The sequence below is a fragment of the Lutjanus erythropterus genome, chromosome 10, assembly GCF_056507025.1.
Source record: "Lutjanus erythropterus isolate fLutEry1 chromosome 10, fLutEry1.hap2, whole genome shotgun sequence".
Taxonomy (NCBI): Eukaryota; Metazoa; Chordata; class Actinopteri; order Lutjaniformes; family Lutjanidae; genus Lutjanus; species Lutjanus erythropterus.
In genome coordinates this window covers 2,839,512-2,863,771 of record NC_139326.1, presented here as the reverse complement: position 1 = coordinate 2,863,771, position 24,260 = coordinate 2,839,512, and positions in this window count along the sequence as shown.

Sequence of the window (24,260 nt, the reverse complement as noted above, 5' to 3'; positions counted from 1 at the left end):
ATGTAACGTCCATCTTGTATTTGTAAGAAGGAACAAAGTCGTAAAATTTCAAAATTATAGTCTTACGCCAGCCCTGTTTACCTGCCCCTGATACAGGGTAGCAGGTAAGAGGAAAAAAAATCAATAGATAGTCTGAAAGTTAGAGACACATCTCATATTTAAATAAAGTTTTAATTCATTGGCTGAAATAGTGACTCTGCAGTGAATCCGCTCTTGTCAATACATGTGCTGAAATTTGTTCCGTACACTGTTGAGGGAACACGGCCCACAAGCATGTAGTCTCACGGCGCTCGTACACCATCGATTCTCTCACTCCAAACACAAATGTGGTGGCAAGCCCGACATATTTGGCAGAGACCAATGTCCAGTGGTTACTGGATGAATGGGCCACAATATTGCACTGAGTGAGCGCACTCCCACATCGAGGCTGGACTGCTGTTTAAATCAAGCGGGCGGTCACACTCGATGTGTACATCACCACTGAGGCATGGTGAGCAATGAGACGCCTGTACAAGGCCCCTGCTGGCCTATTGCAGGGCTGGACTGCTGAGGCCCCTGGGCTGCCTAATCAAATCTGAAACCATCACATTCGCTGGGCTCTCAGGCAAGGATGCATGCAAAAAGGAAAAAAAAAAAAAAGAAAGACTACATCACCAATCATACCCCTCCCCCACTGCTCTTAAATACCACCATTAGGAAGGCATTACAAAGGAATATGTAAGTAATGGAAGTATAGCATTTAATTTTTTCTACTGGTTTCCCATCAGAAGGAAGCTTTGTGGTTAAACAGAGATTAGACAAATTGCAGAGCACTACACTGTAAAAAAAAAATATTTAGTGGAGTCAACTAATCTTTTCTCATTAACTTAACTTAAATATCCAAGTTTTATTAATTCAAGTTAATTAAACTCAAAGCTAAAACAAGCAACTTTCATATTATGTTGATTTTGGAGGCTCCTGGTGATAAAAGTATTAAATCGAGACTGGTTCATAAAAAAAAAAAAAAAAAAAAAAAAGCTACCTAGAACCATAAAGGGTTCTTCAGCTTGTCCCCATAGGAGAACTTTTGGTTTGGTTGGTGAGAATTTTTGGTTCCTGGTATAACCCTCTATAAAGGTTTCATTTGGAACCCTTTCAGAGAGTTCGACCTAGAACAAAACATAAATGGCTATACCTAGAACCATCTGTGAAAGGTTTCACCCAGAACCCCCTATGAGAGGTTCTACAGAGAGCCTTTCTATGGTGTAATGGTTCCACCCAGAACCTTCTCTGGGAGTTCCATCCAGACCCTTTCCACCTTCCAAAGGTGCTAATAAGAACCCACTCAGGGGGTTCTACCAAGGACCTTTTCATATCCCAAGAACCTACTCAGAGGGTTCTACTGAGAACATTTTTATATTCCAACATTTTGATTATTAGCCGTGAATATCTTAAGCTTATTGAACATCATTTCTTAAATACAACTAAACTAATATCAAGCTTACTGTCGAATCATTACAACAGCTCCTCAACTTGTCTTTTCAAATTCAGTCATCTTAAATTTTTAAGGCAGCCCGGTCGCTAACTTTTTTAAGTTGAAACATGTAGTTTATTTTTACAGTGTAAGCCTGCGCTGGTCAATCCATCCGGTGTAAAAACTCTTGTGATGTACAGTAGAGTATCTGTATCATCAACCATATGCAGCTGATAACAACAATCTCTAACTTTCCAGACCTATGAAATTGATGTGTTTATTTAGCGTGTCCAAGCCGAGGCAGAGCAGTAATAGCCTTGTCTGGGGGGCGAAGATGGAATCCCGTCGCTTTACCATCGATGTAGGATAATGGTTTCCTTTGATGGAGATTTGGGCCATCTAAACATAATTAGGCAAGCGTGAACAATGATCTCCATAAAGTGCAGAGTACTAATTAAAACAGTTCAGCTTTACAGCATTTCAAACATGACAATAAAAATAACAAGAGGACCCAAATGGATTGCACACTGTGCCAATAGTTCCAAGAAAAACACTGTATCAGATATTCAAAGGGCATCGAATTCACTCTAATGGAAATGTAGCTGAGCAGAAAAAAGTATAATTATAGAAAAATATATGTGTATTAAATTAATCGCTTCTCAGTGTTTTCCCTTCATCTGTGTTTCTCTAATGGCGTCTGTAAAATGGAAACAAATGGTGAGATTCAATCACAGACATCAGCTCTGAACAAGAATGAGAAAAGTTATTACATCAGTCACTCGAAACGCAGTCATGGATAATTTTATCAAAGGATGTGAGTCTGATTTTATGTAGAACTATAATCAAACAAAAGTCCTTTTTTTCTTTAAGTTATGATAATAACACTTTCTGACGTCCATGTCCATAATGTATAATAATACATTATTAAAATACTTATAATGCATTATACTGTTGTTTTCAGACTGCTTAATTCATCCTCAGCGCTCCGCCATGTAAATTAGTTTGTTCTTGATTTCTTTCTATAGTTTTTATTTTATCAATCAAAGAGGGAACTGAATCAAAATCTCATTATACAACCTTGTTATAAATGACAAATAAATCTCCTTGTATCCTTGTAGCAATGTATTATAAGCAATTATACACATTCATAATCTTTATTACATTGTTTTGTAACAACAATCACACATTTAAAAGGCCGAATATCATAATATTTCACAATTGGTGGTCACTCACTGACATTTTTTTTTTTTTTTTTACCAAAGATCATATTGTCTTTTAGTTATTATACTTGTAATATGTTATAATCATTTAATAATGCTTTATAACATGATTAGAAGTTAGTCTCTGCGGCCACTGGATGCTTTATGTAAAGAAATTAAATTCCTGAAGTATACGCAGAAATAATGCAAGGAAAGGAAAAGACAAAAAACAACACACAGAATGTTGTAAAATTAATTATTTGTTTAAAGAGTCATAACAAAAATTGACCACAACAATTTGACACGACTTTTTGAAAATGAAAAACTGAATGATGGATGTTTCCCCCAAAACATAGTCGTAATACATTATAACATGTTATGTGAAGTGTATGCGATTATAATGCTTAAGAAGATAATTCTAATGCTTTACAACTATAATAATTATATAATATACTCTGTGATGGTGAACAACTCAATGATGGACGTTAACATTTCACTAATGTCTTGTTTTCCTAAAGTACATTGTTGTAATACATTATAATGCATTCTAAAATGGCTATAATGTGTAACAATTGTGAGAATTATAATACACTATGATCTTTGCTAAACGCCGTGTGATGCAAGTGACTTGCATTTATAAATTATAATAATATTTGACCTTCTAAGTCGTGATATAATGCTTTATAATGTGTTATATGTTATGTAAGGCAACATAAATATTTATGAGAGCTTATTACTATTATTATACATTGCTTGTAGCGCAGTATGTTTTATAAGTATGTTTATAATGCATTATAGACATGGATGCCATAGGAAGTGTTGTCATCATTATTTAAAGAGTATGAATGCATACTGTATACATTATGTATATAAAGTATTGTGTTTTGTTCACTGCTTTGACCTTTTTTTCGCTCCTCATTAACATTTTTCATGAGTGTTGCGTTAAGCACCACTACATGATAGCCTTCTGATTACTGAGTGTCTGCAGTCCATTAATGTTTGCTGTCTAAAAGCATTTAAAGCCCAGAAGATCAGAATAATAACAAAAAGGTTTCCAATTGTGTGTGTGTGTGTGTGTGTGTGTGTGTGTGTGTGTGTGTGTGTGTGTGTGTGTGCGTGCGTGTGTGCGTGCATGCGTGTGTGTGTGCGTGTGTATGCGTGTGATTCAAATAGCCAGTCTCTTGAGAGGCGCATTGATTCCTAAATGAATGCAAGGCTAGAGAAAAATGGATTTCTTCCTTAAGATGTGACTTTATATCTCTTCTTTAAATCCCTGCAGCACTGTGTGCATTTGATTACACACTGAGAAGGAGGAAATCTTTGCATCTTTATAAAATATTCATTGGAGTGGATGGGTGAGGCAAGGCTCTGTAGATGGTTGCTTGGTGATGGAGGAAATCTTTGGAAGTTCAAGTGGATAGAAAAAGAATTTGGTGTCTGCTGTGTAAATCACATAAGTAGGTCAGACGTTTTAATGCCAAAACAGCTAAAAATCAGTCAGAGTTTTGTTAAAGATGTGGTCCAGAGTATTTAATGAAGGGCTTTTTTTCTGTCCTTTAATAAATGGCATGCATCTACTAAATGAGCTGATCAAGTGATTTACTGTTGTGAGATGGCTTTTGTTACAGCATCTTTCATCCATTTTACACTGACAAAAGATTGATTTAAGATATGATCGTGATTAAATTACAGCTGGATCCTTTATTACCCACTTGGCAGTCTATGGTCTGTGTTGCCAGTGTTAGCGGGGGTCTTTTTTATATTCTACAAGTTTATATACCCATGTGGTGACATTCCTGCCATGACCACGTTTCCAGTTACAGCAGCTATTTCTTGTATGTCTTACAGCAGTGTGTCGGTTTACGTCCTCCACTGGCTGTGAGCTCAACCTGCATCATGTGTAAAAATAAACAAACAAATGCATTAACAAAACTGGGCTCGGTACAGATTGTTGATCTGATAATTGGCCGACAAAATGAATGGTGAATAATGAGGTTTTAAAGCACAAACGCTGAGGTAATTAGCTAGTGTCCTCTCAGGAGTGCATGCTGCTGGCATGGATATGCAGGCACAGTATATCTCTGATAAACAGAGGATATGGACAGCTGAAAGTTAGCACAATACATAATGTTCTGAAGCAATATTTTGTCATGACAACCTAATTTCTCAATAAAAAAAACAGAGCATTTTAAAGACACATTATGTATGAATTGGTATGTTTGTTGATTTGGCTCCTACAGTTTCTGAGTGTAGCTGTACAAGGGCTGCACAGTTAATTAAGTATTAACTAAATTACAATATGGCCAAATACAATTGCAAATCACAGAAGCTGTAATGTTTTTATACGTTTTGAAAAAATGTGACAAAACAGCATTATAAGGAAATACTGGAGTGCTGGGATGTCATAGCCCACAAATCTTGTTCTCCAGATGTGAGAAAACAAGTTTGTTTGGTGCAGACCCCAACAAATATCAATGAAAATGAAAATAGTGATGCAGCTCCTGTACTAGCAGGAGCTCTGAGCTCCCAGTCCAGTCTAGGCAGAGCAGCTAGCTGCACAGCTAACTGAGCTAACTAGCTAATGGCTGCAGTTTCTTTTGCAAGTACAGCCATCTGTCCTTCAGGAAACATTATCTCCATAAAATGTGATCCAGTTTTACAAAAATCAGTGACATGGTGGTGTGTAGTGCTGGAAAGCATTACACATTGAATTTGTACCTGGCAACCCAAGTTATAGTCCAAAAACAGGCAGAATGGGAGTGAAAGAGGCACAACTCTCCATTACAGGTCAGTGTAGCACCTAAATGATATTGAAGCTATTATTATCAAGCTAAAATATTGCATAACGTTGCTTTAAAATATATATTTGTATACCTTAGAACAGAATTTTTAAATTCCCATCAACATATGACTTTATGTTAAAATGTTGTTTATACAGTTTATACAATAGCCACAACACTTCTATCACCTAGACACCTATGTTGTGACACGATATGTTTGTAAGTGTTAGGCAGGATTTCCTTAGTTGAATAATACTTTTAACTGCAAGTGCTGCACAACAATTTCCTTCTGAATAAAAAAAGCTCTCTTCTCTTCTCTTCTCTTCTCTTCTCTTCTCTTCTCTTCTCTTCTCTTCTCTTCTCTTCTCTTCTCTTCTCTTCTCTTCTCTTCTCTTCTCTTCTCTTCTCTTCTCTTCTCTCACAAACGGCTGGTTGCATCGTCTCCCACAGAACATTCAGGTATGGCTAATTATTACTTTGCAGACTTCATGCAAATTCTGCCTGTGTGACCACTGTGTGTTTTCAAGGTGAACTAGGCAGTGAGTGAAATTTTAAATCCAGTCATACTTGGCCTTTTCAGAATGCCAGAAGGTGTCACTGTTCATGCAACACAGCCACACTTAATCCTGGAAAGTTGAAACACCATCCTGCATGAATTACACTTGAACTCTCAATAGTTTATAAAATATGGTGTTATCAATACATTATTTGGAGATGAATCAATTATCTGCTTCATAATTGCAGTTACAATTATGATCTGCATGTACTGCATGTATCAATAAAATCCATTCAATGCTTACTTTTGCGAGTGTAGTGACACAAGAAACATTTATTTAATATACTAATTTTAGGATGGAAATAATACAGGATAGCTGTTACTATTTACAAATTACTTTTAAGAAATTAGGTGTAATGTGAGGCATAAACAAATAGCTGATGAGACAGAATAAGTCTGAAAGAGAAGACAGAACAGAAAAGACAGACACAGCACACACACACAGATTGAGTGGACGGGCTTGTCAAAGGACTAATACCCCTTGCTTGGTATCTTCAAAACTGACTGGATGACAAACATGTCTGTCAGCGCTGTGCCAATATAGTTTAGGGCCTCTCGTGATGGGGCACACACCCAATGACAGAAGCAGGTCATTTCCGCTCCCTGGCATCATAAATCCACCGTCTGGCCCCTGTCCGGCTGCTGATGCTGCAGAACACCACACACGGTGGACCTGTCGGAGCACCATGAGCTACTGCGCTGTCCCCATGGCACACAGAAATACACACACAAACACACACGCTGCAAACAGTCTTTACATAGCAGTAGGCCAGCACACTGTCCCATCTGCTCTTGCATGTCTTCACAGGTATCTATCTGTCTGTCTATCTGTCTGTCTGACTGTCTGTCTGTCTATCTATTAAAGTTACTGAAAAAAGACAATCAATTGCCAATACATTTAGTAAAAATGGGGATGATAAGCAGTAGTACAATTTTAAAATACAAGAAAAACTTAAGTACAATTACAAACTTGGCTGATTGCTGACGGTCATGACCACTGAGTCCTCTACCACTGTGAGATTATGATGCTGCTGGTCATTGTCTCCAAGTCTCATTGATTTTCTTATTGAACCTGACCAGTTAAGTGAACTCAAGTCTCTTGGTTACATTGGTGGCAGAAGTGTTTCTTTTCTGACCGTCCCTGGTTGTGTCGTTCAGTCGTGCTGTTGTTATTTGTGCTAATTTTTCTCAGTATAACTAGCCAGCTAACTTCAGAAGTGGAACACAACTAAGTTATGGAGATGCAGCGCAGGGACAAAGGTCCTTTTAAAGATGCATGGGGATTTATGTCACACAGTTACCCAGCAGGGATGTGACACAAAAATAAAACAATATCATGTCATCATCCATCACAATGTTTCACTGTGGACATCCTCCTACGCTAACTCTGAAGACATCACCCAACATCATTGCACACATCTTGCAGTAATCATACAGTCTTACAGGTGCTAATTCATTGTCATGGCTTCTGGTTGAAGTGACAGTTCTGCCATCCAGCTGTGAGAAGTGGGTAAAACTGGGTAAAAATACAAGTCCCAGACCCAGCTGTGTAAGGCAGTTATGAAAGTCCCAGTGCACGCTATTATGACAGACTCTAGTTACTAGTTATAAGGCACAAACACACACCATTAGGCCCATATAGATTTACCAACAATGTGTTGGAGTTTACAGTGAGTCACTTAGGTTATTTTACTGGGAAAGTATCTCTACTTTCAAAGAGAAATTATCAGAACATGCATTTTTACCAAGCATCAAAAATATTAAAGAAAATAAGAAATTATTCCTATAACTGAGTAGGTTTTTATAGTTTACATAGAATAAGTATATCATTTTGTTTGATAGATAGATTGCTACTAACTATTTTACAAAAAAAAATAAAGAAAAAAATGACGGAGATAGATTGGCCTTTTCAAGGGCATGTATGTGGCAGTATTTTTAATTTAATGCAAGTTCTTCTTGGAAAAAACAGGCGTATTTCTGAGGTCAGGATCTGAGTAACTCAAAGGGCCCTAATCTCTCTCCAAGACATTGCCAGCGGGCATCCAACCACACGAGCTGCTTTGTCTATATTTACACTTCTCCTCAGATGTTGTTGTTGCCATGTTTATGGCAGTTAACTTGAATTTTAAGTGTGAAGTGTGAACAGCATGCTTTACAAAGTACTTTTTAATTACCACTTTTAATCTAAATATGCAATTGTGCATAACAAGGGAATCTATCCATCTATCTGTACTTTTTTGCGATAGCTTACGGAGCATCTTTCAGGATTTTTTTCTCTTATCAAGGAAGAAAGCAAAGCTGTCAAGCTGTGGTTCAGCTGTCCTTTGTGCAGAACCTGACACCTCATATTCCTGTCTGCAGTAAAAACTGCACTTAATATACAGTAGCATAGCAGGAATACAGTGCACAGCGCACGTCAGCTGGGGGGTGAGGGATACTGCACGTAATATATTCATGTTTGCTTAAATCAGGCTCAAGGTTAAAACAACACCTATTTCTCTTGGCGTCACATCTCTTTGGCAGAACACAGAGTTTCGATGTGCCAAACATGACACCTCCACTCACTAATACAAGAGAAATAAAGGATGAATGATAAATAAGTCTTCCGCTGTATAGCTACCTCGCCCTCCTGTTCCTTCTCCTCTCTCAGACTGAAATGCAAATAGGTCATTGAGCTTCATCCCCCTTTTGCCCTAACATACAATGACAGTCTTTAAATTCCTGTTTGGAGCCACATTCCTAAGAAAAAAATATATATGAAATTCTCCTATTTAGCATGAAAAGGTATTAATGTTTCCCTACATAAGGCTAGGGATCAAAATATGTGCTTAAGGGAAGCCATGACCGCTTTCAGGAAGCCATGACCGGGGTTGAGCGGAATGCTAAATGCCATGCATCCTCAAGGTTATCTCTGAAGACAGAGCCCTTTTGGAATCTGCCTCTGCTTTATTTTCTTGAATGCATGCATCAAGTCAGCTGAACGGAAAAGATGAAGGTGACTCCTCGTGCTCTCTCTCTCTCTCTCTCTACGTGCACGCTGCCTGCCGCTTGTCGGGTGTACACCTTGCTGTGTCTGCAATGAATGGTTGTAATTTGGCGGGTCCATACCAGCCAGCCGGTGCACTCGTCTCTGTGTGCAGTGTGCGGTTCTGTCCGTGGACTGGGATTAGGCAGAGGTACAGTAAGCCAGGGGCTAATACAAAGCACTTAAATGTGAAAAGTGTCATTTCCATCCCCAAGTCCCTGAATATTGAAATTAGGTCATCAGTGCAGCAGAGGCCAATTTTTACCCTCATATATCATGGCTGCCCCTGCACCCAAGGTCTCATTACACCATACATGGTCAATAAGCCATTAACATGCAGCAGACAATATAATGTTCACACAAAGACAATGTATCTACTGTACAGTAACAGTAGTGAGTCAGTGTTTGTTGTACAATAATTCAGGGCAAAAAACAAAACATTTTACAGTATGGAGAAAGAGGAGTAACAAACAGTTCCTGAAGTATTTTGGATTGTTTTGATGCTTTGGAAAAGAAGAGGGAAGCTTTTGTATGCAGAGTCCTTTTTTTTTTTCCAACATCAGTTTGCCAGTGTGATATTCATTTGTTGGAAGCTGTGCTGCATAAACAAACAACGCCCAAGGCTACCACTGGCTGGTTAAACAACCACAGGCTGTTTTCTCTTTTCTCCACCATAGCACATTGTAAATTCCTTGTTGGACCACAACATGCTCTGCTACGTTTATTTAACAAATAGCCTTACACGTACTGACAAATTCACCTTATAATATTTACACCTCAGAAGAGCGCTGTGCATGTTTTATGTTCAGGCTTTAATTAATTTAACTAAAAGCCTCTGGATATATTTGGCTTGAAGTAGTAAAAATGCATATATGATATCAAAGTTGAGTTTCTAATTAAGCATCCACAAAAATCGGACTCAAAGTAAAATTTATAATTATTAGAAAACCTAGTAAGACAAACATTTGGCTGTTTAGACCGTTCCTCAAGACTCTGTAGGTCTGGCAACTCACATTTTGATTGACGTCTCCCTCAGGAGTACTGGTATGGAAATTAAGCAATGTACTTCAGTCAACAGGGTCAGCAGCAGAACATATTTTAGCCACCTAATAATATCAATATCAGTCTAACTCTAAACTATATTTAGAATATTTTCACTGCTTTACTTTGCTGTCAGACAGCCTTTTCTGATGGGGAAGTTTAATATTTAAAGATTTGGTTTGTCTTGTCCAAATAGTCTCTGAGTAACTGAGAGAAATGCAAAGAGTGTTGCATCCATCCCCAGTCTCCCCTATACAAAACCTTAAATTACACAGCTACAGTGCTGTTGTGGATTTGGGTTTCCAGTGAGGGCAAACATCAAAATGTGCCGATTATCATCAGAGTGGGATTGTTTTAGTAATGACTGACTGGTTCACACTGTGTTTCCTCTCTAAGTTGTAATGATATAAACGTTCCTTTGTTTGTCGGCATCCTACATTTCTCCTCACCATTACCCTGCAATAAACTGAAGGCATCAACATTCCTCTAACAAACCAAAGGCAGATTGAGGCTCCTGCCACCGCCGTAACAAATGGGGCAAATCATTGTCACAACCCATGTTTCTTTCTCCTTTAACGTGGTTACACGACTGTGCCGGGACATTTATGGACTGCCTGATCCAGTGCTGGCAGATTAAAACAAAATCAAGCCAAACCGGTTTAAACCTCTTCTGTGACGACTCTCCCAGCATATTGTACACCAAAAAACAAACATTTTATTAACAATAAAACATTGCTTTATTTTATTTTCTCGCTCTGATTCAATCTATTTTCCTCAACATTTTTTTCCAGAGTACCTTCTTCCTGCTTGTGAAAATGGGGTTTGTATTGATGAGCTGGGCCCAATATTGATTTCCCATCATTCCTGGTGTGGACATTTTCTGGTCTATTATACTACAGTCGCAGCATATTCCCCTAGCAGCCGTAAAGTGGATATATGGACAACCTGACCTTGGCAATATGGAGATAATGAAATATCCTTAATGACCCTTCCTGAAAGATTTTACAGGCTGGACTATAGACTGCCAACCCATGTACAATAATAGTTAGCGGAGGAGGATTTTAGAGGCCCAACTAAATCTAGAGCTCACTACACGTATTGGGAGGACTGTTAACTTGTCTATTTTACTAGGTTAATGTAACCATTAAGGGCACACAGTTATATGATAGCAGCTAATATCAAAGAAGGGTTTATATTTAAGGGCAGTGTCAGCCGTTGCTCTCTGACTCACACCATTATCACAGAGAAGAGGAAAACATGGTTTTTCCTGCATAAATACATAACTTCTGTATGTGCATGTAACATGATTTGACACTGGTAGCAAATATGTTTAAACTGGAGGATGTTCATCCTTAATAGATGCTGAATAATAATTATTTAGATTAAAAAATAAGTCACACCTCTCCGATTTAGCTGTTAAAGGTGGTAAATAAGCAGTAAATGGTTAATAACTTATCCTGTATAGGTGTACACTAATTAAAGGACATTTTAACTCTCTATTAATATCATATAGCTTGATAAATATAACATAGCTATGATTATACCATATACCATTATGCACTTTATTTATAAGCACTATATGACCAATTAATACACGGTTTGATGACGCTGTAAACAGATTTAAGGACATTTTAAATGTCTTTATTTCTTAGATATTATGTGTTTGTAACACATCAACACTTTTCTTTAAATGTACTGTAAGGGTCTTTCAAAACAGTAACAACAGACGGCGTTTGATGATGCCGTGAAGAAGCGTGGGATCATGGGAGTTGTTGTCTTCATTGTTGAACGTGCAGCAAACAGCAGTGAATAATCGTGTAATATCACAATGTGAGCAATACAAATCATTTTAAATGACAGAGCAGTTAGCTAGTTCGCAGACTTCCCTCCTCACTGTCTGACGTCTCAGCTGCTGTTTCTCATGTTTAAGGTTTTGCAACATTTATAAATAGTTCATACACATGAGCAGCAGGTTTAAAGCTGTTTATTGTGGTGTGTACTGAAAAAATAAAATGATTATATATGACAACAAAAAAGTTTCACTCTGTTATTAAACATTCATTGTACTGTTTATGTATCAGTTATTAATACTTCATAACAGGACTTATGAGACATTAATAAACACTAGGGCTGCAACTAATGATTATTTTCATTTTAGATTAATCTGTTGATCATTTTCTCAATTAATCGATTAGTTGTTTGGTCCATAAAATGTCAGAAAATGGTGTAAAATGTTGATCAGTCTCTCTCTCAAAGCCCAAGGCGACATCCTCAAATGTCATGTTTTATATAAAGAAACCAGAAAATATTCATATCAGAGAAGCTGTACTTGAGAATTTGGATATTTTTTCTTAAAAAACGGGTCAAAATGATTTCTCGATTATCAAAATAGTCTGTGATTAATTTAACAGATGACAACTATTTGATAAATTATCTGATCGATGCAGCTCTAATAAATGCTTAAAAATGTGTTTCCAACTACAACTGCATTATAATGTGTTTAAGTGTGTATTAAAACCATTTTTTAATTGTTATAGTGCTTAAATGTGCAGAGTAGGAGAATGGGCGTTGCCATAATATCAGTAATATCCAAGAATTGTCTAAAACTGCAACCAAAGAAGGAAGGAAGAAAGGAACGTCTGAACTCTCGTAGTACTGTAGGTATTTAGGTGTCAGAGTTGGTTAGGCGTCAGCAGGTGAAAAAGGGAGATCATTATTCACATGTCATGCTGACAGTTGTTTCAGAGATTCGCGCCGATAGCAGCTGATAATCATCCCCAGAGCGAAGCAACAATGAACTTGCCCTACCACTCCACTGTCTTCAGAACACTTCAAACATGCTCCACTTCAAACACAAAAGCAGCCATCTCCTTTGATGTCATTGTCAAAAAATGAGTTTTGTTCCATCGCATTTAAACTCCACCCCCTCCGCTGAAACCTAGACGGAGACGTGCGAGAAACAGATTTTGAACATGAAAAGAGCAGCTGTGTTGTCTGATACAGCCCTTTATCCTCGGGCTGCCATACTTCTCCCCTCGCCTCACCAGAATAGGAAAATACAGTCAGAGCTGCAGTACGTAACCTTTACACAGTTTTACACTCATGTTAATGTGAATAATGTTTACACAATATATGCCACAGAATACATATTTATTGGTAATTCTCTCCCATGTCATGCTATAACTACTAGAATCTATGGTAAGTGAGAAGGTGTAGTTGAAATACGGAGCATTACGTCTGCAGCCAGCAGCTCTTTGTACGGCTCCTTTACTAAACGGGACCTGGTTGCAGAGGCAGCTGGCTGAGCATGTCTGCTCCTGATGAAATCTCACTACAGACACGGCTGCTTCATAATGACTATAATCACAGCAGATAAGCAACTAGTGCATGGGAAGGAGGGTGGAGATCAGAGGGTGAAAGAAATAGAAGGAGAGAAAAAGTAATTGAATCTTTTGGAGGCACATTCAGATGAAAGCCATTGGCTGTGTGGGAGATGCTTTTCAGGGAATGACATTTAGATTACAGAGGTGCCCTGTTCACCATCACGGTCAATACCTCCTTCTTCACAATAGCACTCCTAAGTCTCTGCAGCGCTGCTCGCAGAATAAAGAAGGTATTTTCGGCAGTGATGTGGATTTTGGGGATACAGAGTTTACTGCGTGGATATTCGCAGGATTTAGGAGGGAAACACTGGCGCTGCATTAAAATAGTGGTACAGTACAATAACAAGACATAACAAGCTGTACTTTGTATTGAATTAGACAAAAAACAGAAATATGTTCTTGATTAGACAGTAATTATGCCCCAATTAGGCACCAAACAACACAATAATAAGGCGTAACAAACTGTATTTTGTATAAAATTAGACAAAAAACTATAAATAATATGTTTTTTATCAACAATATTTGACAATTCATTTGGAGGGTAATATGGGATGCATTACAACAGAACTGTACTGTAAACTAAAGTGTATTATTCCCCACTGTTAGACCCTTACAAGCCTTTATTAGACCTTAATTAGGGACAAATTACAAAACTGTACTGTAAACTGAAGTGTGTTACTTCCAACTGTTACACCTTCATTAGACTTTATTAGAGGGTAATTAGGGACACATCACAACAAAAGTGTACCATAAACTAAAGTGCATTATTTCCCATTCCATGATGTCATGATGAATTATTTATTATTATTTATTATATTATTTACTAAGTATATCTGGTACACATTGTTTTTAAACAGGGAAGACAGGGATATATAATTTCACTTTAGTTTACAGTACAGTTCTGCTGTAAGATTACTCCTTAAAAAGACTAAGACAGGTCTAATAATGAAACATTTTACTTTACTGTACAGTACAGTTCAGTTGTAATGTGCCGCTAATTACCCTCTAAGAAAGTATATATAGGAAAAATAATACACTTTAGTTTACAGTGCAGCTCTGTTGTAATGTGATGCTAATTACCCTCTAATAAAGTGTATTAAGGGTCTAATGATGGGAAATAATATACGTTAGTTAACAGTGCAGTTCTGTTGCAATATAAGGCAGTCTAATAAGAATATAACAGAAGGAAACAACGCACTCTAGTTTACAGTACAGTTGTGTTGTAATGTGTCCCTAATTACCCTTTAATTAAATCTAATAAGGATCCACCAATACACCAAAACAATGCTCTTTAGTTTTCAGTACAGTCCTGTTATAATATGCTAATTATAGTTGTCTAATAAAGAACTTAATGTATAATTTCTGTCAAATTTCAACCAAAGTACATTTTGTTTTATGTTATTCGTGCACTATGAACTAAAGTGCCAGCAGACTAGTTTCTGTTATCATTTGTACAGTCTGGTATCAGTTTTGATTGCAGTGATGCTCCATCACCACCAGGACTGTTGTTACATCCAGATGTAAGGATATTCAGTTCCTGCTGGTCATTTGAAATATTCATTGAACCGCCTTATCAAAATGTAACCCACGGCAACTTTCTCCCCTGCACCCCCACCCGCTTTTATCCCCTCTATCTCCTGTATTGACACAGACCAGCATATTCCAAATATTAGAGGGATCACATATTGCCCCGGTGACACACTTCAAATGCATCTCAGATTAATGATATATCACGGCGAGGGATCTACAAAAACCATTAGTAAGCCTGACACTTTGACATCAGATTTTAAAAAATTTCCAAGTAATCTTTTTGATTTATGAAAGTGTGTCCAGGTTCATCGGGAGTGATTCCAGATTTATCACATCCTGGTTAGAATTATTAATGATTTTCAATTTGTAAATCTGATGCTGCCATGTTCGCAGGAGCTCCGTGGAATCACCAACGGCTGATATCGGAGTCCGAGCTTTGCTCCTGAAGCATGATTACTTTATCAAAATATTGCTACCTGTGACTTACATTTCACTTATTTTCCACTCTTGCAGAGCCTCTCCCATCGCCTTCATTTCTCTCTCCTCACGTACGAGTGCCACACACATTTTTCAAGGAGCGGCTCCTAAACACCAGAGCAGCCACAGCTTATGTCATTGCTTGGCTAATCTTCTGAAGTTAGACATTGCACTATTAGTTCCGAGTTCCTGACACATGCACTTTTAAGGACCTACTGTGTCAACGTGTCAAATGGATGTAGCGCGCAGACAGCTGTACATTGCAATCTTTCTCAGTGTTGATGAGAAGCACAGCTAAGATCATCATCACTTTCTAAAGATAGCCAGCTATGTGTTGATGTTGAGGTTTGCTTTGATGTCATGTCGATGCATCAGTGCGACGACTTTACTTCGACTCACCGCGCGCTCACGTTGACTAGAAGCCGCTCTGTGTGAGGCGTCCTTTGTGTGGCATATGCCCACTCAGACATGAATAAGAATGGCACTTTGCAACTAAGCACTTTGACCACATAACAAGATGTATGAGTGTGACACCTTTTGCTGAAATGTGCTTTTCCATTAGGAGCCATTCAGAACAAACAGTTGACGTGGACAATAAAAATATAAAGACCTCGCTTGCAGCCTGGCTTGTTTTGTGGGAACACACAACATAATTACTTTAAACGCTATGCTCCATAAATAATTACAGGATGACGATTTTGCCAACATTTCGCCCAAGTCTTCTTGCTGCTCCCGTTCTTACGTCTTTGTGGTGCGTCTCACTTCGGAGGGAGTCGGTGGATGTGTGAAACTGTTGATAACCCTCTTCAGTCCCTGTCCTGTTCTCAGATAAATACAGCCCTTCACCACATCATGATTCATTGCTGATAGTGCCAACATGAACATGTTAGTAATAGTGTCTCTTTACTTATTCAGAAGACTCAGCTGCATTGTTTCCTGTGAATACCACAGACACTGTGGTAATATCAACACGTATAAAGTGTTTTAAATTAAGTAATATCGTAGAAAATGTCTGTGTGAAATGGGCAACACTTATTCATGTCTCACCAAAGGACATGTCTTAATGTCTTTTGTGTGTTCTTACAATGCCTTTTTTACTTTTTGCATCACAGTAATCTCACGTAAATATACCAGTTTTATTTATTAAAATTAATTCAGCTTAAAGTTTCTATTAGTTGTTTGTAAGAGTTCAATTCATAAAGTTAAGTTTCTAAAGGAATGTTAGCAGACTGTTAGCATGCATGTTTTTTCCAGGTTATGCTGTTTCACCCTGTTAGTTTTTGCTCTGAGCTAAATTGACCAGCTGTTAGCTGCAGCTAAATATTTACTGTACAGTTCTTAGAGTGGTCATCTAACTCTCAGCAAGAAAGTAAATACACATTTCCCAAATCTCAAACTGCTCTTTTAATGAAAAAGTAGTAGCAGAAAACGTTTGGCACAGCAGGTAAAGGTTTACGTTAACTAAACACCCTTTTCTGAATTACCATTGTATTATTATTATTATTATTATTATTATTATTATTATTATTATTATTATTATTATTATTATTATCAGCCTCATGACTCCATTATGACCTTTCACACAACCCACACACACAATCATCATTTTTTAAAAAAAGGTGATTAAAGTGGAATTACAGCAAATGTGAGGAAGAAACACAAAAGTGCTAACTAGGAAAAAGACAATTTGGCATTTATTCCTCTGCTACAGTGCTACCACAGGAAACGCAGCCAGAGCACGGCGTGTTGCACAATGAAGTTGGACCATGTTCACCACAGACCAAAAGTACATGATATTCTCTGTATTAGACCCAACACTGCCTGCTGGGCTGCTGGGTGTGTTTCTCAAATGATAGAAAACAATAAAGACAATCGACCATTTACTTGCTACCACATTCCAGGTCTTTGTGTGCTCATTTTATGTGGCTGCTTGTCAGTTTGATCTAATTGGTAAAATAAAGCATGCATGCATGCAGGTAAATTTATTGTAAAAAATAAGCAAATGGTGAAATACTTCCAAATAACGTAAAACAACAATTCAACAAGTGGAGGCAGACACATGCAACAATGAATTTGTTTTATAGCTCTGGAACAATTTTCCCTGTAATGTAATAAATGCTTTGTGAGATTTTGCACATTGCAATAGAGTCAGAGTGCCAAAATGTGTAATTCCCTGTCAAAAAAATGAATCTCATGTTTTTTTCTCTTGCCTCTGTATTAAATTACCTAAATCCAAGACAAAACAGCAACCATGAAATATGAAGAAATGCAATCATCTAAAACCAGAAGTTGAGGAAATTCACATGATAATAGTCCTCTACAGGCTGGAGATTTGGTTACATGCCTAATAAGCTTCAGATTGCTAATATGTTCCTGAAAGAGAACATAGTCATTGTAAGGGAAGAAACTGTTTTTTACTGAGAATAAACTGCAGAGTTCTTATTCGGAATCAGCTGGGCTTCCACCGACTCGGCCATGTAATGGATACAAAATGCAGATGTTATACACATCTTAAAGGACCAGTTTGTAGGATTTTGTCTAATAATGAGCTTGCAGATTGTAAAAACCTGCACATACAGTAGGAATTCTCTATGAGCTCTTCTCAAAATCATTCTAGTATCTTTGTGGACCATCTTCAGATGAGGGTCCAGTGAACTCAGTCCCCCTTTTCCTTCATATCTGACATCCCTGAGAAAACCTACAGTGAAACCTGCACAAAATGTGAAAGTCCATGCTTATAACAGTTCTGAAATGTGACAAACTCCACGTATAAGCATCCTACTGCTCACTAATTAGCATGTTCACATCTTTTTTTAATGCATACAAAAACTTATGTGGAAAAACAACAAATTGTGGTTTTACTGGGAGCTTATATGTGTGAGATTGTTTCCTGGTTGGGTGCATTGACTTCCTGAAGTCTCCTCTGGTTGGCTGACACAATGCATGGTGACAACCCAGGAATTATGGTGAGCTTTATAGATGCTGGTAGGTTTATTTTGTTACCTTCATGTAGAACCAGGCTAACTATTTCCAGTCTTTGTGATAAGCTAAACTAATCAATGTCTAGTGGTAGCCTCATATTTACTGTATATGTGAGAGGTATCAATTCAATAACCAATAATGTGTTAAAAGATGTTATGTAGTGCAAAATAAGTAAACTTAAAGGTTAATTAGAAACAGCAATCACAGCTATTTAAGTGTATTTTTGTTACATGAAACAAATATATATATTATATATTATCTGTTGTTTTAAGGTCAGAAATAAAGTAAAATAAATTTCTATTTTAAGTTTATGACTCTTGACGTTCACAGTGCATGTTCGCCTTCATCTTACGTTGTTTATTTTGACTGTTTTGCACCACAAATCCCTTATATGTGAAAATCCATTCAGCAATAAAGCATTTCTTATTCTGATTCTGAAAAGTTGAAGTGTTACCAATCAGGACAAATGGCTTTTCTGTTTAATTGGTTATTTTTATTCTTGTTTCTTTTCCAGTTCTTTGCCAATTGGTGAGTCAGTGTGATACAATGTTTATTGCTTTTTTTTTGCACAGAGCCCAGGGGAATGTGTGTATTGCTGTGGAGGTAATTAACAGAGATGGAGGGGTGGCAGCAAAAGAATTTCAGGTGAAATGACGGCTGACTCCCCACCATCAGACATTTAAATTTGTCTTCTCTGCTGCTATTTTTTTTTTCTTTTGCTTCCTCTTAATGTTGTCCTGGAGTGTCGAGTATTTTTAGATTCCACAGGGCACCTCTGTTAATATTCTTGTATGTTAAGTGTTGACTGTGTCATTTCTTTGTTCTGAATGTGGAAGGGGATGATTTCCCAACCCTCTCATCCTGTTTCCATTATGTGTGCTTGACTGGGGACATAAGGCTGTTAACCCTCGAGAGCTGCCCACAAGAAAGGCCATAATATGTGTTACTGTGTTTTTACTGTGTTAAAGCTTAAGATGATCTCGACATGCTTAAGAGAATTTATATCTGCTCATTATTACGCTGGAAAAAGGAAAAGGCAACATCTGACTCATTAGTCACACCTTAATCTGCATATTCTCTGTGACTAAAACCTCCAATCACAACCATTATAGGAGCATTTAGCATTTTCCAGTGGTGGGTAGAGGAGTGAACGTAGGCCTGGGTAATATAGTGGAAAACTCTACGATAGTGAAGTTTCATATCGGACGATATTGATAATTATTGATCATGAAGGTTGTGACTGAGGACATGCTGTGTTTGTTGTATTATCACTGGCTACCATTAACTTTTTTGTATCCAGATTATGTAATCCGTAAAACTGTACTGACTAATGTTACTTATCAATTAACTACTTATCATCTTGCATTTATATTTATATTCTGAAACTGTGCTGCATGTAAACATGTCTCTCCAATAATGAAATAAAATAAAAATATCTGTACAGACCTGTCCACATACATCCAGAATATCCCTTGGCATCCTTGTCACCTTAATCTTGAAGTAACATTACAACCAAGCGTCCAGGCTTTTGTATCACTTCCGGCTTTGCTTTATGTATTTCGCCAGCATCTAAATCAGGTAGATATAAATGTCAGGAAACCCACTTCCTGGCCACATGTCAATGTTCATGAACACTGATCACTGTCAAGTCCAACTTTAATTAGATAATTGTTTGTTTTACTGTTTGTTCCCTACTAAAAGGCAGCCGTGTTGCAGGATGTTTTGCCAGTTAGTCCAACTTACAAGTCAAGAAGAGTGAGTATACCTTCCATAAATGGTAAATGTAGTGAAGTGATAAGTAGAACACTGACTCAGAAATACAGCTTTTAAAACAAAGCCTCATGTAATCTCATGTGCATTAATTGCAACTTGTTTACTACCCAGCCCTGACATTTCACCCCTTATTCAACTGTACTTGTAAGCATCAAAGTTGCATCTCATTTGAGCAGGGATGTGTTGCAAAAGCCAGATGCTCAGAGAAGAAACAGAGACAGGTTGATTCCTCCTGGGGTGAAAAATGGAGAAGGGAAACGTGCTCTCAGCATCAGTAAAATCCTGATTTAAAATTACAGTTTAAGACAAAACTGCATGATCTTACAGTTTGGACTGTGTCAGATTTTGTAGTTGTATCATATATAGTCTTTCCCCTATGACTTCACACTTCCTGAGAAATATGTATGAATGAAGACAGCACAACAAGCACTTTCAAGGACTATATTTTACATTTTGGCTCAGAGGCAAACAAGAGTTTTGTAGGCTTTCTAGGTGGGATCAGAGTGTGAAAATCTCGTCGCTCTCTCGCTGCCAGTCTGTGCCGTCCTGACAGGCTTTGACAAAGGAGGCTGCGAGCTAACAGACTTGACAACAAGTGCCTGCGACAACCATACAAATTAAGGATGACTTATGATGAAGTATTGTGGTCGGAGAGGCAAGACAGAAAGTACCAGGACTTAATTTGTGTCAGACTAGCAATGATGGTAATGAATTCCTGCGGTTGGGTTGGACTCTGTGCCAAGGTCTTGAAATTCATGCAGTGAAGATCCAAACACACAGCTGAAGCATTTATACTATTAGATGTAATCCTCTTGTTCTTTTATGTGAATCATTTCTTCGATCTCACGTCCTTGTCAATTTTGTAAATAATGCTCTATTTTTGGTCGTAGCCCTGACCACGATTTTCGAGTTCATTTTGTGCTATAAGGTTCTCAGGCAATGGGGGCTGATCATTTTATCCATACAGTAAATGACCTTTTATTGAGAATGTCAATAGGAGGATCTGGTTACCTATGTTGAGGGAGAGGGAGGAACTTAATTGCTCCCAGTGAGCGCAGTCTGAGGACTTGATTAGACCTTGAACCACTTCTCATGTTTTTCATTTGTGTGGTGACGACCTTCCTCCTGACTGAAATCAGCCCGAGCTCATTCCATGTCCACCGCTCTCTGGAGATTCATGCCCCAGTGACTCCGACTGACTGCTGACTTCATTCTGCTACAGCTCTGAAAAAAAAAAAAAAAAAGATCTGTTAACTCTTTAAAAAGCATAGAGTTCATTATATCCATTCTGAAGAAAGGATTTCATTATTTATTTCATAGTTGGTTCTGTAGAGTACAGATAAAATCTAAGCGCTGCTCAAGGGCTTAAAGGGATAGTGAGATAATTTGAAGTGGGGTTGAATGAGGTACTTGTCAATAGTCAGTGTATTAGCTACAGTAGATGGAGGTCAGCACACCCCCAGTTTGGAGAGGCAGCAGGAGTACCAGCACAGAAACCAAACAATGCACCGCTGTGGACAAGGTCAGCAGCAAAATGTATTTCAGCCACTTAAAAAAACAAGGAATCAAGGTTATTTATTATCAAGGTTGTACAATGAAATCAGAGTAGTAGTTTGTTCATGGTACACACAAAATGCAACATACAGATAATTAATTAAATTTAGAGTGGAATGAGGTGAAATATAAAAAAGCAATATGTACATCTTTTAGGCTACATATATGCAGGAAATAATTCTGCAGTGCATTTTTTTAAATCCGCATAAGACTGAATATTAACAGCAGCTATAGGATGGTGATGATAATATGGTCAACATATTGACTGCATCATCAGTGTAAACACACGTCAAGTGCAACACCTTGATCTGCAATACAGGCACTCTGCAGGATGTGACACAACAGTCTCTGATTTCTTGGCCCATTTTATTTGTTTACCGACCAGACATCCTCTCCTTCTTCCCTCCTGCGGTGTCCAACTACATCTGTTGGGCAGTCAAAAAAAATAGATAAATAAAATAAATCAAAACCAGTTATTTTCACCACTTTACCTTGATACCAGACAGCCTTTTCCAGTGGGAAACCACCATCATGTAAACTAAACATTGCTCTCTCCAAATCCACCAGACTCCTTAAGGAAAACCAGTAATTTTATTTTGTAGAGCACAGGAGTTGCTGGTCTACCGCTGCCTTAATTGGATAGTTAGTTTGTGTTATTGTGTGACTTGTGAGTTTTAAAAAGGTTGGTTTGGATTCACCAAAGTCACACAATAACACAAACAAACTAATCAATTGAGGCTGCAGTAGACCAGACATTGCTGTGTTCTGCAAGACAAAATTACTGATTTTGTCAGTGGAGTCTGGTTGATTTGGAGAGAGTGATATTTGACTTAAATAGCTGCGGCTGTCGGAAAAGATTTCCTGACACCAAGGTAAATTGGTGCAAATATTCTAAATATTGCATACACCTAAACTGATAGTGTTTTTTTAGGTGGGCTTTTTTTTTACCTGGCTAAAATACATTTTGCTGCTGACCCTGTCCACAGTAGGTCGGTTAGCTTCCCTGCTGGTACTCCTTTCTGTTGACCTGCATCAACTAATACAGTGACTATAAATAAGCACCTCATACAACGCTATTTCAAATAATCCGAACTATCCCTTTAAATGACCAAAAATCCTATCCTAATTTGGTACAAACTCACTTCTTCTAAAAACAAAATGTGTATTTTAGCTTGGAATAAAAGTCTTTATAGATAATGAAACCAGTTCAACCAAATGTGTCTGGCATTTGAAAACAGTAAATCTGTGAACACTTGGTTGAATTTGCATATTCTCCAAATGATATGGAAGAACAAGAGATTGGACATGCAGATGGCAGGTAGAGCTGTTGTCTTTCAAAGCTGCTTCTGCTATTTTTATTAGATCAAGCAACTATACAGCCACCAAAAAAAGAGAGGGAGAAAAAAAAAACGGAAATCACAATTATAGCGCTCAACTGACCCACCTGCCATTAGCAAGATGAATTAGCTGGGTCCATGCTAGTGACAACAGCTACAGAGGGAAAATGATCCTGGTGCCTCACAGACCTGGGCTCCCAGACACCACCAGGAAGCAGACAGGGGCCACACGGACCCCAGAGACCCAGAGAGGGAGAGAAATAAACAAGATAAACACATTTACTGAGGCTGCGATTGTGTGGAAGAGTGATAGGGGTTTACTTCTTGTGCAATAAAATAAATTATGCAGCACAGTGGTGCAGATTGTAGCACAGATCAACATAGTAGCCACAGCGGTCACACTGCCTTCTACTCTGAGGAGATTCTTAAAGCGCATCGGAGCTTTAATGCAGAGACGTGTGAAAAAGTCTCAGGGGATTCTGATGAATGCAAATATACACTGTGTTGTTTGAATGCCAGTACCTGATTTACCTATGAGCTTATAATGATTCTTCTCCTTTAGTTTAATCATGAAAAGACGATGTCAGTTAGTCAGGCTGTGCTGTTTGATGCTGCTGCTCGCTGTCTGTGGCTCTAAATGAAGTCTTGATAATGACCCTAGTCTGATGTCAGGACCAGTGCACAGTGAAACGCTGACTAAATAAAAACACACATGTAAAATGTGTCTATAAACAAACAAATTATATACATGATCATACTGTATGTAAGAAAACAGTATCATGTAATAACTTTGGTTTATATCTGGATGCTTTAATCTCATTTAGGCATTTAAAAAACAAAAAAATGTTGACCGCAAAGGTGCAGTTAGGTGCTTTTGACTGTCGTCCAGAACCCCAACACAGTTTTAAAAAGCACAACAGAAACAGAAAACAATGATGTGAAGTCATTACAAACATATTGATTGACAAAGTCATGAAGAATTGGAATTATCAAATAAAGAAAGTGAGACAGGACAAGAGACACACCTCTGAGGTCTGTGGGTCCCCCAGTCAGTGGCTTCCACACTCCTTACCTGCACACCACACCTATAGCAGGGTCTCAAATAGACAGAGACAGGCAGAGACACACATTTATAAAGTGACAGAATCCACCTTTATCCTGTCCTCATAG